Below are 21,748 nucleotides of genomic sequence, written 5' to 3' on the forward strand. Positions count from 1 at the left end.
CTAATCAGCTATATAGGCTAACTTGTCTAAAACACATACTACACTATCCATTGTCTGTGTGAATGGATAGAGAAAATATATGTGGGAAATCAGGAAGTAAAATCTGACTGGATGAAAAATTGAAATTCTGGTCAGCTATGGGTCTTATAATAAACACCTGTGAGGACTTCACAATTTGAGTTATGTTTGATTGTCATTTTTTACTTAGAAACCAAATGTTGTTCTTGTTGGTGTACAGCAGATTATCAGTTAAATAACAACAGTTTAAAAAATAGGAAAATTTAAATAATAAGGAAAGCAACCGCACTTAAAATGTCTTTGTATGTTAAAATTAATAAATATAGCTTATCTCTAGCACTTCCCCTCACCCTTCTTCAGATCTGCCTCTTGGGTGGAGCTTATTTATTTAAAAGAATTATGCTTCCTCATGACTAACCCAACCACTGGGGATGCACAAGCCAGTGCATTTCTTTGTGCCGGTCCCAAGCCTGGATAAATGGAGAGGGTTGTGTCAGGAAGGGCATCCGGCATTAAATTTTGCCAAATCATACATGCAGACAACAGTACAGACATACATACCGTATCGGTCGAGGCCCAGGTTAACAGCGACTGCCACCAGTACTGTTGGCCAACAGGGTGCTGGCAGAAATCGGGCTACTGTTGGCTGAAGGAAGAAGAGAAGAGGGGGAAGGCATGCCCGAAGGCATGTAAAGGCTAGAACTGTGATAGTGAGGGTTGGAACTTTGAATGTTGGCAGTATGACTGGTATAGGGAGAGAGCTAGCTGATATGATGGACCAAAGGAAGGTTGGTATATTGTGTGTGCAAGAGACCAGATGGAAGGGGAGCAAGGCTAGGTGTATCGGAGGTGGGTTCAAATTGTTTATCATGGTGTGGATGGGAGGAGAAATGGCATAGGCGTTATCTGAAGGAACAGTATGCTAAGAGTGTTTTGGAGGTGAAAAGAGTGTCAGATAGAGTGATGTTTATGAAGCTGGAAATTGATGGTGTAATGATGAATGTTGTTAGTGCATATGCTCCACAAGTTGGGTGTGCGATGGATGAGAAACAAAATTTTGGAGTGAGTTGGATGAAGTGGTGATGACTGTACCCAAGGGTGACTGGTGATTGGAGCAGATTTCAATGGGCATGTTGGTAAAGGGAACAGAGGGGATGAGGAAGTGATGGGTAGGTATGGTGTTAAGCAAAGGAATGCAGAAGGTCAGATGGTAGTGGATTTTGCAAAAAGGATGGACATGGCTGTGATGAATACATATTTTAACAAGAGGGAGGAGCATAGGGTGACATACAAGAGAAGAGGAAGATGCATACAGGTGGATTATATCTTATGTAGAAGGGCCAATCTGAAGGAGATTGGACACTGTAAAGTGGTGGCAGAGGAAAGTGTAGTTAGGCAGCATAGGATGGTGGTTTGTAGGATGACATTGGTAATCAAGAAGAGGAAGATGAGTGTGAGGGCAGTACCAAGGATCAAATGGTGGAAATTGAAAAAGGGTAATTGTGAGGTGATGTTCAGGGAAGTGTTAAGACAGACACTGGGTGGCAGTGAAGAGTTACTGAATAGCTGGGTAACTACAGCAGAGCTAGTAAGAGAGATGGCTAGAAGGGTGCTTGGTGTGACATCTGGAAAGAGGAAGGAGGACAAGGAGACCTGGTGGTGGAATGGAGAATTACAGGAGAGTATACAGAGAAAGAGGTTGGCAAAGAAGAAGTGGGATTATCAGAGAGATGAAGAAAGTAGACAAGAGTATAAGAAGATGAAGTGCATGGCAAAGAGAGAGGTGGTGAAGGCCAAGGATAAGGCATATGAAGAGTTGTATAAAAGGTTGGACACTAAGGAGGGAGAAAAGGAATTGTACTAATTGTCTAGATAGAGGGACTGAGTTAGTAAACATGTGCAGCAGGTAAGGGTGATAAAGGATAATGAGGGAAACTTACTCACAAGCGAGGAGAGTGTGTTGAGCAGATGGAAAGAATACTTTGAGGGGCTTATGAATGAAGAGAATGAGAGGGAGAGAAGGTTGGATGATGTACGGATAGTGAATCATGAAGTGCAGTGGATTAGCAAGGAGTAAGTGGGGATAGCTATGAAGAGGATGAAGAATGGAAAGGCTGTTGGTCCAGATGACATACCTGTGGAAGCATGGAGGTGTTTAGGTGAAATGGCAGTGGAGTTTTTTAACTAGATTGTTTAATGAAATCTTGGAAAGTGAGAGGATGCCTGAAGAATGGAGGAAAAATGTTTTGGTACTGATTTTTAAGAATAAGTGTGATGTGCAGAGCTGTAGTAACTACAGAGGGATTAAATTGATCAGTCGCAGCATGAAGTTATGGGAAAGACTAGTGGAAGCTAGGTTAAGAAGGGAGGTGATGATTAGTGATCAGCAGCATGGTTTCCTGCCAGGAAAGAGCACTACAGATGTGATGTTTGCTCTGAGAGTGTTGATGGAGATGTACAGAGAAGGTCAGAAGGAGTTGCATTGTGTCTTTGTGGATTTAGAGAAATCATATGACAGGGTGCATAGAGAGGAGTTGTGGTATGGTATGAGGAAGTTGGGAGTGAAAGAAAAGTATGTAAGAGTGGTACAGGATATGTACGAGGGTTGTGTGACAGCGGTGAGGTCTGCGGTAGGAGTGATGGATGCGTTTAAGGTGGAGGTGGGATTACATCAAGGATCAGCTCTGAGCCCTTTCTTATTTCCAATGGTGATGGACAGGTTGACAGACGAGATCAGACAGGAGTCCCCGTGGACTATGATGTTTGCAGATGACATTGGGATCTGTAGTGAGAGTAGGGAACAGGTGAAGGAGACCCTGGAGAGGTGGAGATATGCTCTAGAGAGAAGAGGAATGAAGGTCAGCAGGACTAAGACAGAATATATGTGTGTATAAATGAGAGGGAGGCTAGAGGAGTGGTGAGGATGCAGGGAGTAGAGGTGGTGAAGGTGGATGAGTTTAAATACTTGGGATCAATAGTTCAGAGTAATGGTGAGTGTGGAAGAGAGGTGAAGAAGAGAGTACAGGCAGGATGGAGTGGGTGGAGAAGAGTGTCAGGAGTGATTTGTGACAGTTGAGTACCAGTAGGAGTGAAAGGAAAGGTCTACAAGGGGGTAGTGAGACCAGCTATGTTTAATGGGTTGGAGATGGTGGCATTGACAAAAAGGCAGGAGTCAGAACTTGACATGGCAGAGTTGAAGATGTTAAGATTTGCACTGGGTGTGATGAGGATGGACAGGATTAGGAATAGGTATATTAGAGGGTCAGCCCAGGTTGGAAGGTTTGGAGACAAAGCAAGAGAGGTAAGATTACATTGGTTTGGACATGTGCTGAGGAGGGATGCAGAGTATATTGAGAAAAAGATGCTAAGGATGAAGCTGCCATGTAACAGGAAAAGAGGAAGGCCTAAGATAAGTTTTATGGATGTGGTGAGATAGGACATGTAGGTGGTTGGTGTGACAGAGCAAGATGCAGAGGACAGGAAGAAATGGAAATAGTTGATCTGCTGTGGCGACCCCTAATGGGAGCAGCCCAAAGAAGAAGAAGAAGATGCTTCCTCATGACTACTGCATTCAAGCAGTAATAGGATCTTTCAGGGATCACTGGGCAGGGTTAGATTTTGAGACAGAAGCTATCAGCAGATTCCTCTGTGTTCTACTAAGCAACAACTTTTTCCATTTTTAACAAATCTTTCTACAGCAAAAAATGGGGTATTGCTATGGGGACAGTTATGGCTCCCAGCTTAACTAAGACCACCCTAGATAAATGAGAGAGAGAGAGAGAGAGAGAGAGAGAGAGAGAGAGAGAACACATATATGAATCTCCCTTCTAACAGCACTTGCATTGTTATTTCTGATACATAGATGCCATTTTTATTATTTGGAACAGTACACAGGCAAGATTACTGAAATTTTTCAACTACATTGGGAAATCCATGAATTTTCTGAACTTTACAACTTCCTACAACAAAAACAGTGCTAATTTCCTAAATCTCATGATATGAAAACTGGAAGGCTCTGACTAGATTTCAAAAACCCCACCACAATAAACTTACTATTGCACTGGGACAGTATGCATCCTTTCCACACTAAGAAGAATGTGATTAAATCCCAAGGCCGCAGTACTGTGAGAGTATCTAAGGAACCAAGGGATTTCACCATCAACATAGTGAACCTAGAGAAAGATTTACTTGCCTGTGGTCACAGTAAAAAGTTCATCTTTGGGATGCTTGAACCTATCTCCCTCCAAAACAACATCAACCCTGATTACCCAAATGCTGACAACAGCCACAGCACTAACAGGAGACGAAACCACAATGAGGAATATAAAGACATCTCCATGATGGTTACTTACTCCACTGACTGCAGAGTTATAATGGACATCATTAAGGACAACTGAATTATTTTCAAGAATAATCTAATAGTAAACAATATACTACCAGAAGAAAATAGTTTCAACATTTGGAGGAACAGGAATATCAGACATTTTCTTGAAAAATTGAGCAGAACAACCACAGATCAACTCAACTCCCCAAAGGGTGCATTCCCTTGTGGACTCCCCAACTGTAGTTGCTGTAAGCACATGAACAACAAAACAGGTTTCCATTGCCCTAACACTGACCACTACTACCACAGCCAAGAACCTGAGAATTGCAATTCAGAATCAATCATTTACAGGGCCTAATGCACCCAATGCCTTGACTTCTATATCAGGAAAACTATCAACAAACTTAAAACTAGACTTGCTAGATGCCTTACAGACATCTGGCACAGCAACAGTAACAACGTACTAGCTAAACACAACTGAGATCAATCCGGATATAAGACATTCCAATTTCATATTTTAGATTGCATACCAAAAGTAAAACTACAAGGATCATTACATGGCACACTGGAAAAACATGAATTACAATGGCAGATCAGACTAGAAGCATGGAAACCACCAGGACGTAATATTCAGATTTCCATCACCAGCATTTTCAATCTTAGGAGACTCCATCACCACACTTATTACTGACAGCTGAACTCTCCTATTTTAATTTGACTTTTGTGTTTATTTATACAAATATGTATTATTCATTTTTAATTATTATTTGGTTATTAATTATTGCACTTCTGTGCACAAAAAGTTTTCTTTTGAATTAATATGTTCCACCCGAGAGAGAGATCTGAAGAAGCTCGAGTGAAGATGTTTCAGACAAACTATATTTAGCAATTTTTAACATACAGAGACATTTTTAAGTGGGGTTGCTTTCCTTATTATTTAAATTATCCTATTTATTTAAAAATACTGTTATTTAACTGATAATTTGCTATACACTAAGAACAACATTTAGTTTCTATATAAAAATTACCAATCACACATAACCCAAATTACAAAGTCCTCACTGCTGTTTGTTATAAGACTCATAGCAGACCAGCATTTCAATTTTTCACCCAGTCAGATTTTACTTCCTGATTTCTGACATACATTTTTTCTATCCAATCACACAGACAATGGATAGTGTAGTATGTGTTTTAGACAAGTTAACCTGTATAGTTGATTAGATGGTAAACATCTAATGGTATACATTTACATATCTATAACCCCAGTTACTATATCCTCATAAGTGCATTTATATGTCTTGTAGCACACCAGTTTTGAAGGTTCTCTCATTCAAGTTTTACTACTAAATTTCCTGGCTGTAAACACTCTATTCAATCACACAAAAGCTGAAGGCAAGATAACCATTGGAATATTAAAACCACCTATATTCTAATATATATTGTAAGATATATTCAAGTTTTAACCAGTCATAATTATATGTTTACATTTCTATAGGTTTCAACAGAATGTTGATTTTTAATTTGTTTTTGAAATATGTATAAACTCAAGATTTATTTCTAGTTTCTTTACATAAACACAGTGCTTATCTGCTGATTTATATAAGTTTTACCCAATAAAGATGTGTTGTTTTGCTACAAAGAAGTGAAACTATTTTTGATCACAACAAGAAGATTTATTGTTTTGGTATGAAGAAAATGATGCTGTTTTGATTCCCAAAAGTGAAGATATTTTTAATAGTATTTGACATTTAATTTACAAATATTTCTTACTACTACTGCTTGGTGTTTTAGCTTAGCTCAAAAAGCTCAACAGTCAATTCATATTCTTCTAGTTGTTTTGAGCAGAATAGTTGGACTCTGTCCGCTATCTCATGGTTTAAGCTAACTAAACGTCAGGGTTCTCACAATGCTTCATTTCTAAACTTCTTTTCTGAGGAAGGAATTTCAAAGATTTTTAATTCCCTTTAATGCACCTTAATGCTGTCACATTCAATTTGACTGCACAGTTGAAACAAATTAGTTATAATGCAAAGAATACCTGCATATATGACATTTAAAACCATGAAAACTGAATAGATAAGTAATTAGAGCATTGTTTAATGATAAATTGCAATGGAGAGATTAATGAAAGCATGGTTTGGTATTTAATGAAAGTATGATTTGGGATTCTTTACAATCATGTACAAAATAGAACATTTCTAATTGTTGCCAAAACAAAAGTAAATAATGTAATATACACTTAAAGCACAAGAATATTTAATTATCTAAAACAAAATAGTTATGACATTACATAAAAGTTCAACATTGCATCGTAAGGTATCAATACCCTTAGAAAATATAAAATTACACATGCATTCTATTACACTGAAAGGTCTACACTGACTTGCAAATAAATAAAAAAATATTCCCAGCTTAAATCATATAAAATACTTCCATGGAGTGGGAAAATGGCTTTTGATAGTGAATATATTCCATGTATATTTAAGACCTATTTTGAAAAGATTACTCAAGAAGATGTGAATGTTTCAAATAAAAAATTGTTCAAAGCCCTTTTTTAATTAAAATATTAAAAAGATCTACTAACATATTAAAACCTGTTGAAACAAATAGCATAGATAAAAAAATGAAAGGAAAATAAAGCTCTAGCGGTAAACTGAATAATACTGGAGAGTTATAATGTATTACATCAATTATTTAAAATAGGTTTTATTAATGTACACAATAACATTATTATTCCCACATCACGGAAGCATATAGTGAAAACATTGATTTTAAAACCAAATAGGGATCTGGTATATTGCTTTTATAATGGACCAGCCTAGTTATTCAATATTAATTATAAATATGTCATGTCACTTTCAGCTAGAATATTAAAAAATATATCTTTAACTCACAAGGAGCAAATGGCACTTATATTAAAAATACAAAGTCAAAACAATATTAGCAGAACTATGACATTGATTATGTGAATCTACCTAGTCTGAAGTTACTATAGGCTAAGTTATAGAAGAAGCTTTTTATTTCTTGGGTTGAGATTATTTCTTTATGGTATTACAGATATTTGAATTACAAAAGTCATAATTCAATCTTGTAAAATTATTATGCAATAAGTGCAAAACCACCAAGTAGCAAGACACAAAAATAGAAATGCCACACACAGTCAGGAAACAGGATCCAAAGTATTTATTCTTTAGTGCCTCAACTTAACCAGTCTTCAAGAAGTATAAAATAAAATAATAAAACATACCCCTTAAATACCCAACCCAAATGAAACAATTAAAAACAACAATAATAGTACGTACACATTAATCATGGATACCAGGCAGATATATAAGATGTAATGAATAAGAAATCAATGCCAAAAATAAAAAATAATGCAAAGTCTAATGTAAGCAACACTAAGAATTGCACAGGCCAGCTTAGGAGGTGTGAGCAATGTGTAGGCCAGCTAACTCAATGTACCCAGTGGTATATACCTTTAAACAATGCCAACCTTAGATAAGCAGGTTTGCCCATAGCTTAGCCTTTTCAAAACCGGTCAATCATGGAAAAGTGTGGGAAATCGGTCCTACTTAAACCCAAGAGGTGGGAATATATCTCATAACTGGTTGTAGCTTCCCCTTGCAGGCACTATGGCAGTAAGGGGAGAAGGTGTATACTTTCTGGCATAGCGCTGGTGCATCCAGGAGTCCAAAGTCATGGCAGGACTCCTAGTTAAAGACCATGATCAGAGAATGCTGCAGAGCCAGTACCAGGGCACCAATATAAGGTGGAGGCCTGGGACCATCTCGCCCGTGACCTCATCAGTGCCACTGACATACCCCAAACTGGTGAGCAGGTCAGGCACCACTATGCTAATCTGAAGAGGCGTAAGGGGACCTCTTGGAGGAATGGCTCCAAGAGGCTAGAGTGGCAGGGGATGTTCCACCCATGTGTAAGTATCACCCCAATTTGTGTGTAATAATTGCTAGCTCAGGTATACTATGGATAGGTATGACTAAATATTACTCTTATGTCCCCCAAAGCTGCAATGGAGAGAGCTGTGAACCAGGAGGCCCACATCAGTCGCCTGGCGAGGTTGCAAAGTGAGGCAGGTCAGTAATACTCATGCATTTACTGTCATAGGAAATAAAAATAAATGTAGTAGTAAATTAATTGCTTGTATAAAACCTGTACTGTTCAAGGCAAGTACTGCATACACTAGAGAATATGGCAGGAAGAGTCTCATATTGCTTGTAAGTCAATAAAAGTGTAAAAGCCTGACAAAACAGGTCTAACTGGTGGACTGCATGTGTATATCCTGGTATCATACGGTAATGTAGATATGCAATCATATAATAGTACTGTAGTACTGTAGTATTAAGCACTGTTACCCACACCGTGCACCATAAATTGAATGTGTAGGAATGCCTGTATATGACAGGTGTAATCTCCAGAGATCATTTAGTACAACTGAGAGACACATAGACAGCAAACAGGAAAATCAGACAACAAAAAATGAAAGCACATGCAACTGAGATGTGAACTGTTGTTTTTTCAGCACACACAGCCACAGTTCGAATCCTGCCAGTGGTAGTAGTCTGCATACAGAATCATACCCCACGACTGTACAGATATGTCCAGAATGTTTATTAAAGTGGCCCATATCTGTTGCCTGTCAACCTGTCCCCCTGGGAAATCAGTGGGATGATTTCAGACGTATAGGCAGCAAACAGGAAATACAACTGATTGACACGCAGCTATGAGAACAAAGCTGGCACACTAGCAACACCCCAATACCTTATGTGACTAAGAAGCCATGTATGTCCCACTTACACCTGAACTTGTCAAGTTGTAGTCAGAATGTGTACAGTAACAGAGTGAGATGTATGTGCATAACAGTAATGTGGAATCTGGTAATGTGTGTGGGAACATTCAGGTAGTGCTAATAAACAATCCTCCCACAGGTCTGTCAGATACCAATACTGTGCCCAGAAATACAAGAATGATATGCAGTTGTTTTGATGAATGAGGTATTACACATCACTGTCACCCACACTGTCCTACAACATATAGCTGTCTAGGAAATCTGTATATGAGTGTTGTAATACAAGTTCAGAATGCAAAAGCACAGGGGATTAATAAGACAGAAAGCAGATAGGAGATATATGGCAGACACGACTGTGATGGACAGTGTTTAAGTTGTAGCAGACACAGCCATGGTCTGAATCCTGGGAGTGGAATTAGGCTGCGTATAGATTCATACCCCACAACTGTACAGATGAGGCGAGAATGTCCAGTATATGTGCCCATATCTGCTGCCTGTTCCCCTGGTAAGTCTGTGGAATGATCCCAGATGTTTAGCCAGCAAATAGGGAATACAAGTGATTGTCAAACATCATGAGAACACACCTGTCACTGTAGCAACTCCCGAAACAATTAGGAGAGTAATATTTCAAGTATGTCCTATCTACACTCCCATGTTGTCAAGCTGTGACCAGAGTGGGTACAGTAACAGAGTGAGATGTATGTGCATAATACTAATATGTAATATGGAACTTTGTGTGGCAACAGTCAGTTAATGCTAACAAATATTGCCCCCACAGGTACGTTGGATACGAACACTGTGCTGAGAAATGCAGACCATTATAACCTGTACTGGTACTGTTCACTCTGGTATTGTTGAGAATTGTGAATGTTGCAGTTTCTCTGAATAATACAGTATTACTGGTCACTGTCACCCACACTGTGCTACATAATATAACTGTTTAGGAAAGCATGTATATGTGTGTGTTAGGTCACTAAAAGTGGAAGAGGGCAATATTCTAGATATGTCCCGGCACACTAGCATGTGGTCAACACAAGGCCAGAGTCTGTGCAGAAAGAGTTGGATAGCTATGTGCAAAACAGCAGACTGGAATCTGGAAGTATGTGTAGAAATGGTTAGTTAGTGTTGACAAACATTCCCACCACAGGTATACCAGGTAAGAGGTGTATACTGCAGGTAAAACCAGTTCATGTGTAATGATAACAACAGCCAAATCACTGTCCAAACTAAGGCTATAGGGTAGTGTAGTAAGACTTGTAAGGTACAGATAACGGCACTGACTAGGAAAGTAATGTGGACTACATGAATATACTAGTTGTTAATTGACATCTTTCTCTCCCCCCCCACCATAGCTCCAACAATAATCAACATACCCACCCCAACTGGTATGTAATCACTCTGATAATGTCCAATTGTTTGATAAATATTTTAATGGTTCCCATGCATGTGCTTTATTGAATTATTCCAACATTGGTGGCAAGGTGCCATCAAAGTACCTGCATGCTGTTCTTATTACCACTGTGGTCCCATATATATACATGTGTTCTGTTTGCTATGCAACTGTTCCAAATCTGGTGTCTGGGTTAATGGGAATATCTATGCATGCTGTTTTACCTAACCTTGGAATGTGTTGACTATTACTAACCCATATATGATGATGAAATCTAAACACTATAGCACACTTGGGAAGGCCGACCCAGTGGACCCACCTGTCCCACCTCAGCTGGCCGTGGCACCAGCATGTCTGGGGCCCAACCCCAGACCTCCCTGTCCATTGGCCCTGCACCACCTTCGGGTGGAAGCACCTCAGAGGATGGGGCTCACCCCCCCGAGAGTGGGTGTGCACAGGCACCAGTCAACCATTGCCAGGTTGGGGTCGTGGTGCGTAGAGAGATCGGCAATCAGGTTGGTGATCTTCTATGCCAGCTCAAGGGCCATGTGTCATGATTAGAGAGTCAGCCTGGCTCTGCAACTCATCCCCCAGCACAGCCACCTTCGGGGTTGTGAAGGTGCAGTGGTGACTGCCCATGGGTGGGACCTCAGTCCCACTGTTACCACTAGGGGGCTTGTGGGCTTCCGATATCCCAACATCCCTCCTCATCAAGGTGTTTACCCCCCACATGTGGCATATACCACCCCTGTATGCGTCTTGTTTGTCTTGTCTGTTAACCTACCCATCCTACCTCCCCAAATATACCAGCATCCCACTCTCACCTGAAAAAAAAAGGCAATCAGTTCCCACAAAAAAATCTCGCCCCATACATAGCTGTCCATTTCACACACATGTCCACTGGACACATGTAATCCAGTCTAATTGGCATCACAACTTATTATTGTTATTCTCACCCCTCTCCCAGGGGATTGAGTGTCCAAATCTACCTCCAAATTCAGTGTATATTCACAGCTGTTTCTGTAGAAGAAATGGGCAGCTATGGACCTTCCCTACACCCTTCCTGCACATCCCAGGCTATTTTCCCTACTGTCTTTCCCTTTTGTGCCCCTTTTTTCACCACTTTCCTCTCAACCCCATTTTCTTTTCTTTTAAAGAAATAGCACAAGGGTAAGTGGGAGTAAGCACATTTAAGCAGCAGTAAGAGGGTTTAAGCCTGTTTGCGCAGGGGTAAGCAATGCCTACACAGGTTAAGCAATACAGAGGCTAACAGAGAATAAGAAACTGTAAATGGAAGTTAGCAGTGCTTACCTCTGTGCAAACCCACTTACAACTGCTTTAAAGTGCCTTAATCACTCTGTATCCAATGGCCCATGTTCTGCCCAGCAACAAAATAAACAGCCTCTGCAAGGTTTGCACCCAGGACCCTGCACACCATAGACAAAGTGATTTATCACTAAGCCATGCCAGATGTACATAATGCTGATATTTTCAAAAACATATCATCCAGACCAGTCATTACACAGTACTGAGAATGTATTCCAACATTTAGATGTATGTGTGTGTAAATCTATTAATATCTAAACAGATGCAACATATCTATATATACATATATATATATATATATATATATATATATATATATATATATATATTAATATATATGAACATATATACATGCAAATGCCTATAGCAATATATATATATATATATATATATATATATATATATATATGTCTACACCTATATGTCTACATATACACAGCAAGTTACATATATGTAAGCAGATATATATCTATGTAGGTATATATGGACATAGTTATTTATATATATATATATATATATATATATATATATATATATATATATATATATTAGCAGATATATTAAAAATATATATATATATATATATATATATATATATATATATATATATATATATATGGACATACACATGGTGGTAACAATGGGAGATTAACTAAAACATATATGGCCACATGCACCGTTAATGGGGTTGAGCCGCCCCAAACAATATACGTCTTGTATGAATAGGTATACCCCCCCACAGCCAAACACGTCCACCCTGCAATACACTACCAAGTGTTGCAGATCCCATAACCAGGACCTGACACAACATGGGCACACGATGTTAACAGTGCTGGTATTGGTAACATATCATGCAGTACAGTCTGGCTCCCATAGGAAATGTAAAATGTGGAAGCTATCAGCATCCTCAGGATACATATACACAGACACATATAAGCAGATAAAGATATACACACATTTATATATATATATATATATATATATATATATATATATATATATATATATATATTTATATATATATATATATATATATATATATATATATATATATATATATATATATATATATATAAAGATATACATGTGACTACACATACACATGCAGAGATATGTACAGTAAGATACATATGTAGTAGGTGCACAGAATATGGAAAAGCTATTATGCCTACAGTTAACACCTGAACAAATGGACACTGGATGAGCCACCCATACAAATGACATTCGTTGCCTGCAACATATACCCACAGAGAGGTCATAAGATAAAACACCACACACAGGTCCGCAGAAATGAAAAACCTTTATTTGTTTACTATTACAGTTTTATATGCCATGTCATATAGCTGTTCAGAGACTGACATCCAAATAAACAGAGTAATGTAACTGTGAAACAGTTATACTAATACAGTAGTCTGGAAAGGTTCACAACTGTTGCTGTCCAGGTCAAGCCCATCAAATTGTACAATAGTAAAGACAGACTGGGCCACAAGATACCAAACAATCAATGGTAAGTAATGCAGGTGTATAGTTCAGCAGCCTCTATACACACTCTGTACACAATCACTAGGTGGTAAAGACATCAGTTGACCAAATGGGATGTAACTTTTACATAACAAGGCATAACTGACACCATCACAAGCACACTGACAAACAGAACATTCTGTATGGGAGGCGGCAGTAAGTCTGCATTAACCCAGTTTATGTAAGTAATGTCAATATAGGTGAATTGTATGGTACTGTACATCCATATACCTTAAGGCAGCTCACCCCTGATACCCCCACATTTTGTAACAGCTTAGGTCATTTATGGTGCTTCCCCCTAGACTCAATAATACAGGGCCATATACCACTGTTACATACACTGGCATCTGGAGTGCATAAGGGCACACATATATTGTGTAGGTGAAGCCCACACATATATGGCCCCAGGCCCTCCGTATGTGTGGGGGATACAACAGCAGTGGAGTGCTGGCAGGATTATGCATATGTATCACTATCTGTATATGTGTAGACATATATTGCTCTGTATATGTATATATCTGGGTGTGTATATGTATATCTATGTACATATACATACCCATCTATATATGTCGATATGTATATTTGTATATATCTATATAGATATCTGGATAAGTATATATACATTTATTTCCACCATATGTCCTGAACATGGAGTGCAGCTCTACCTCAGCCCCTATAGTCCTAATTTTGTAGTGCAAGGGGATGTCAGGCATGTATAGCAAACTGGTGAAAAAACCACCCTTGCAGGTCCAGTGCCTTTAAACTCCTGGATTTAGATAGATGTGTACAAAGTTCTTTATAATCCACAGGTTATGTTGTAAACAAGAACGCCAATAAACGAAAAAACCCAAATTTAAATTTTATTAAGCTTAAAAACAAGCTTTTCATTGGCACTCTGCACCAACTTCCTCAGAAAACAAACTGTACCACACATTTGTCTCACTATAAATACATCACTACTCAGCTCAGATGCACCCCCTAGCAGTTCCCCTTTAAAAAGCACATAATTACACTTTGAAATTTTTAACTAAGAAGCGGCCAAAATATTCAACAATTTGGTATCTACTACTCATACCTGCCATCAATGCTGGTAAACCTATAATGCTCCAATTATTGAATGTTAATGCCACCAAAATTATATATAAATACAAATGATAAAATATGTCAATAACCACAAGAAAAATTATAATATATGTTAAAAATAAGTATAAAAGTGGAAAAAATTCCCACAAGTGTTAATATAAACATTGATATAAACAATAAATGGTGAACACAAATACAAACACAGGCGTTATGGATGTATACAATTTTGTTTCTGTGGTATCACCTAAAATTCTAGTCTTGTTTGGGAACCCCAAGATACATAAGAACATCTACGATCCACCTATGTGGCAACTGGTCAGTGCCAGGGGAAGCATCACGTATGCAGCGGCCAAGGTGGTGGATGAGATTCTCAAGAAGTATGTGGACAGAGTCCAATACATTTCGAGAGATTCTTGGGCATTTTTGGAAAAAGTGGGTTCTGTTCCATTTAACGCTGATTGTATTCTCTTGACCATTGACGTTGTTGACCTGTATTAATCTATCCCCCATTTGGAGGTGGTTGAGTGGATCCAATTGGAAATGGTTTTCCACCATGCTCCTGCAGAAGAAGTTACGATGGTCAGCGAACTATTGGAGGTTATTCTTACCAGCAACTTTTTTACATTTAATCACCGGTGGTTCCACCAATTGATTGGGGTCCCTATGGGATCGCCTTGCGGAGCCAGTGTGGCCAGTTTAGTCATGGCCCACTGGGAGAGGGTGTTTGTTTTATCTAATTCTTTGGTACAAGAAAAAGTAGCGTTATACACTAGATTCTTGGATGACATTTTTGTCATCTTCAATGGTTCTCTAAATGATGTTAATCACTTGGTGTCATTTTTTAACGGCTCCACAGAATTTTTGAAATTCACATCTGAGTTTGCCATCGACAAGATTACCTACTTGGACATGGAACTAGAGAAAGATAGGAGCCTTAATCGTTTTGTGGCCAGCATACATCGGAAGCTGACCTTCTCGAATTCTTACTTACATTTTGACAGCGAACACCCATTACATCAAAAGAGGGCTATTGTAAAAGGCCAATTTGTCCGAGTAGCCACATTACATCAGAAGATAGGAAATTTCACGAGGAGTGCAAGTTCATCTTTGGCATGTTCGTCAGCAGAGGGTACCCTGCCAATTTTGTCACAGAATTCAGTTTGGAAGTGCAGGGAAAAAGGGCCAATGGCCACTTCCGCCCCATTTTGGGGAATATGGAGGATGGGTTTTTAGGTTTAACTCGCCTCGTCAGTGAGTCTGATACTTTCAATTGTACTTTTGTAATTTCATTCAACTTGGATGCAATGGACATTGTGTCCATTATAAAGAAAAATTGGGGCTTATTAACCACTGAGTTAATAGGAGCACTTGGACTATTATCGCCCCCTAAGGTTACTTTCAGGAGGGGCCTTAACATCAAAAACATCCTGGAGTCCAAAGTTGCTGGTGTCTGCCCCAGATCTGGGATGTTCAAATGTAACATGTGCAGGTACTGCAGATACATAAAAGCCAGTTCAGCTTTTTCCATCAGGGACAAGAAGTACCTCATACAAAGAAGATTCAATTGTGCCAGCAATCAGGTGGTATATTTAGCCCAGTATTCAGTCTGTCCAGGTTTCTACATTGGCAAGACTGATAGGAAACTACAGGAATGGGTATACGAGCACTTATATGTCATGAGGAAGGGGAAGGTCGACAACACTCTGGTCAAACATATATTAGATAACCCAGGCCACGAATTTTCATTTACAGTGATCGATCAGCTAAACCAAGAGTTTATGGGGGGACCCGAGTCTTTAAGACTAGAAAGCAAGGAGTTGATGTGGCAACTTAAGTTGGAAGCTTACAATTTACCTGGACTTAACAGTATGCTTTCCATCAGTTGCTTCCTCAAAATGAGAAGCCTAGTGAGGTAAAGCCCCCTGGAGTGACTTAATGCCATCTGGGAACATATTTTTGGGTCTCACCATTTTTCATTATATTTGTGTTCACTATTTATTGTTTATATCAATGTTTATATTAACACTTGTGGGAATTTTTTCCACTTTTATACTTATTTTTAACATATATTATAATTTTTCTTGTGGTTATTGACATATTTTATCATTTGTATTTATATATAATTATGATGGCTTTAACATTCAATAATTGGAGCATTATAGGTTTACCAGCATTGATGGCAGGTATGAGTACTAGATACCAAATTGTTGAATATTTTGGCCGCTTCTTAGTTAAAAATTTCAAAGTGTAATTATGTGCTTTTTAAAGGGGAACTGCTAGGGAGCGCATCTGAGCTGAGTAGTGATGTATTTATAGTTAGACAAATGTGTGGTGCAGTTTGTTTTCTGAGGCAGTTGGTGCAGAGTGCCGATGAAAAGCTTGTTTTTAAGCTTAATAAAATTTCAATTTGGGTTTTTTCGTTTATTGGCGTTCTTGTTTACAACATAACCTGTGGATTATAAAGAACTTTGTACATATCTATCTGAATCCAGGAGTTTAAAGGTGCTGGACCTGCAAGGGTGGTTTTTTCACCAGTTTGTTTTTTGTTTTTTGAATTTTTAGAAGGTATGTATAGCAGGTATATTAGTAGACTATTGCTACTGCAATAGTGATTGTCTTCACAGACATGGTGTGTGTGGGAGGTCACACCTGCTTTTCACATGTGCACCATTGGCTACTGACAGACATCCTAAGGACATCGGCTCCCTATCAGAAGATCGAAATGCCGTTTCAGCGAATACGAAATGATCGACATGTATTGCGCGAACTACGTAAACACCGAATGTCCAAAACAGCAAAATCCGAAATGTCAAAGTGTTTTAGTTGGCCCGTCTGCGGTATAGCTCCGTAAGGTAAGTGTGCGATAGGTATGGACCTTAGGGTAGGGTGCAGGTTAAGTTAAGTGTATAGATAGGTGATGTATATAAGATTAAGTAGTATTAGAAGTAGGGTTTTGTTTAATGTATTTATGTGTATTATTTATTTTGTTAGGGTATATCTCCATAGGGGAAGTGTGCGGTAGTTACAGACCTTAGGGTTAGGGAGGGGTTAAGGATAGTGCATAGATAGTTCTGTATGTGGGGTTTAGTGTAGGGTTAGAAGTTGGGTTTTGGTGCTTTACTTTAGGGTTAAGAGTAGGGTTTGGTTAGTGTATGTATGTGGTTTATTTATTTTGTTTGGTTAGGTAGTATGTAGTGGGTGGTGGGGTTGGCCGACTATGACTGTTCGATGTTTTACATTTCATGGTTTAGTGCATTCAGTCTATTCACGGTTCGATTAATACGTGTAGCTCTTTTGGTATTTGCTGAAATGGATTTTCACGGAACTGATATAGACCCAAGGGCATCATAGTACAGTAACGCTGCTACAGCAGAGATATTGGCCAATATACATGGACATTCTGACACACTCTGGACAGTCCAGAAGTATACACATAACCACTTAGTGCAAAACATGTGGACCAAGCCTGACAATGTGGATGTTAATAGCCATGTATCTAGGTATAACATGTAATGACTGGTATACATTTGCCCCCATAGGTTATGCATTCACACACCCCTGTCTGTCCTGACACATACTAACCACTGGTACAGAGGTGCCATGGCCACTTACTACCCACTAGATATTGACATACATCTGTACAGCATCCCACTGCTCTGTCTGACACACATGACTGTTAAGGGAGGCCTGGCAGCAGTACATCTGGCACATGACATCTCACTGGGTAAGTAGACTAAGCTGCTATGCATGTAACAAAGCACCGTGCAGGCTACAGGCAGACTGGCTCAACACTGGCCTACATTTCCTATGGGGGAATGCACATGTACCTGCATATATAGCAGCCTCTACAAGCATGTTACAACACAGGGTAATATACACCTGTGTGAAAGTGCATAGCTACATCCAATGTGAACACAGCCACAGCCACATATGGCACGCTAGAATAATATTACAGTATATGGACTATCCGTTCAACACCATCCTCATATGTGCCACTCACATACAAACCCTACATATACTGGGCCTCTACACAGTGTGGACTGATGCCTGTCTGTGGTATGGGACATCTGTGTGTATGGCCCTACAAACATGTAAGCCGATATGGTAACATACAGTGGAGCAACATGTAACATCAGATAGGATGGGACCAAGAACAATGACATCTACCACAGTCTGTACACAGGCCAAAGTACATATTAACAATACACACACTGTCAACATTCACCATAAGTACACAGACCTCAGTACTGTACAGACATCCACAGAAAGTCCAGGTTATGCCATGAAATATAACTCCTACTCTACATAACATGTGCAGCAGTCGGATATATCACTGGCTTGTTATCAGATATGATGACACTGATAATGGTGTACAGCACATATGCACCACTTCATGCACAACATATGTACAAAGTTTGACAGAGGTGTGGCTGGAAGTACATACATAGGGCCAGTATTGGCATGTTGCTGTGATAACCTTATACATTTACTGTTGTAACAGGGTTTGTTATGAGGGATATGAGGACAGTAACTGTCATGGCTTTCACCATCTACAGACTGCATTCCTCACACTACCTTCTGCAGTTCACAGATAAGTGCTCTGTGGGTAGCACATGAGACCAAAGGCACCACACACTGCCCAGTCTGCAGATGACCCTACAGATGGGGATTTCTCATAAAAATAGCACTGACATGTCAGGTATTAAAACATGTAGGACAGCCATTCCACACAAACCCTGTAAAACCAGCATTACTCCAAATGCAGTATAGCAGCACTTACAGTCTTTAGTCAGGTCAGGCACATCCCCCTCCTGTGTGTTGCCTGGTTTCCACAATGTTTGTTGTTAGAGGTAAATCCCCAATCCATCTGAGATGCTGTTTGCTGAACAACAGATCAAGTTCCTGAATGGAAAGCCCCAACACCAGCATGATGCTCCTAGATATTGGAGTGTTTTTCCATGCAATTGGCTATGGGAATGTTACCACAGCTGTTCCACATGCAATCAGCTAGAGGAGCGCTGCAATTCGTGCAGAGGCCATCAGCTTATTATGAGCTTCAGTTAAAATACACATGCTGCTACCTAAACAAAGCAGGTGTAGGTCTCCACATCCACCAGAGAGGGAGTGAGAGAGGCAGACAGAGTCAAGGACAAGTCAGGGAGGGGTGGGAGAGTAAAACCTAAGCATGTTTGTGTCACACACCTACCGGCACAGGGTATCAAACCCCTGATGACTATGTAGTGCTATCATATTTCCATGCAGTTATTGGATGCACCACATAGGTTACATGTTGAGGAGCCCTCAGAATGTATATGTGATGGTCAGTGACATCTGCAACAGGGATATGGTAACTATATAAGGTAGGTGTAGTACACGTGCCTGTCCGCATGAACAGGTGCCAGTGACAACACAGCCACACTCTCACAGGGATGCACACACATTGAACCTATCCCTCCAGCATGTTTTGTTCATTGTGATGACGAGGTTTAGATCCCTGGAGCATGTGTCAATGAGGGATTGGGATTTCTTTAAGTGTAGCATGTCTAACAGCTCTGGGTTTGACATGGCCTTGTATGTTAAGCAGAGATTACCTCTGAGTAGATGATATGCAACAGAGTATAGGTGGAGTTTTTTTAGATGGTCAGCATTGGCCTTCTGCTTTAGGCCTGTAATTCTTTTAGTGAGGCATTTCTGTTGCCTTTCCAGTTGTTACAGATGTCTTGAGAGGTACATACCAAATGGGGCGTTGTATTCTATAATGAGTCTAATGAGGGATGAGTACAGTGGGATAATGACCTTTTTTTTTCTGGATGAAAAGCCTTTAGTGATGAGGTGTGCCACATAGGATTTCCTGACTGTTGTGGCAATGTGGTCATCGAAGGTGAGACCACTGTCTACCTGTGTCCCTAAGTCTCTTATCACACTTTCAGTGTTTAGTGTACTGCCACCTATGTAGTAATTCATGGGTGCATGTTTTTTTTTTCCCAAAGGGGATAGCTATACATTTCTTGGCATTGAGCTTGAGCCCATGGCTCTGGCACCAAGCATATGTTTCTGTAAGGCCCATAGAATATCCATATAATTTGAGGATTCAATAATGGCTCCCAGTTTGCAGTCATCTGTGAACTTTGTTAGCCAAAGTCCATTAATGTTGGCCTGTACTTCAGAGAAGTGGATGCCAAACAAGAGCAGTCCCAGGACTGAACCCTGAGGTAATCCACTTGTCACTTGTCTGGAGCTGTATTTGGAGTTGGCTACTTTTACAGTGTGGGTTCTGTCAGTAAGCCAGTTGGCAACCCATCGAGTGACATAGGGATTAATGCCCAGCTTAGTAAGTTTATCTTTGATTCCAGAGTGGAGGATGGTGTTGAAGGCCTTGGAGGGGTCCAGATAGGCTGTGTGGACCACCTTACCCTTGTCCACAGCTCTGGAAACTGATTAGAAGAAGTCAATCAGGTTCAGGAGACAAGATCGGCCCTTCACGAACCCAAACTGCATGGGGTCCAGTGTTTAAAGGTTGCCAATGTCTTTGTTTATAAGTTCCATGATAATACGATCCATGGCCTTACAGATCAGGCTCATCAGACTGATGGGGCAGTAGTTCCCGGGCTCCAAGGTGGATCCCCCCCTTCTGGAGTGGGATAACTGTAGCTGTGCACCACTCAGTGGGCACAAAGCCTGAGGTGAGGCTATGATTTAACATGACACTTAGGTGAGGTGCCAGTTCATTTTGTAGTTCATGTAGTACACAGCCTGGGATGTCGTCTGGTCCTATGGATGCTGTATTCTTAGCTTTGGAGAGTGCATTTTTTACCTGTGTGGCCATTATTACCGGAATTTGGCAATCTTTTGGTATTGAGATGGGCCCTTTAGGGAGTGAGAGGGGGTGAAGTTGGCACTGAATCGATCTGCCAGGATATTGGCAATATCCTTTGGATCAGTATATTTAATGCCATTCTGTTGTAGCTCAGAGCAGATCTGAGCATTGCCATTTAGATTCTTGACATAGCTATAGAATGCCTTGTGGTTATCTTTGGAATTTTTGGCAATTTTATTTTCGTGACTAGCTTTGGAGGATTTTATGAGGGATCTCAGCTTCTTACTGAGGCTGGTAAGAGAGTTGTTTGCATCCTGAGATTTTCCTCTTTTCTGCAACAGTTTCTTCCGTTTTGTTGTAAAGTTTGTTTAAGGCAAGGGACCACCAGATTTGCTTCCTTTTTTTGGAGGAGAGCGTCTTGGTTCTATTGGGGATGGCACGATTCATGCACGAGTGGATATG

This window comes from Protopterus annectens, chromosome 16.part0 (assembly GCF_019279795.1).
Source record: "Protopterus annectens isolate FY-2018-M chromosome 16.part0, PAN1.0, whole genome shotgun sequence".
NCBI lineage: Eukaryota > Metazoa > Chordata > Ceratodontiformes > Protopteridae > Protopterus > Protopterus annectens.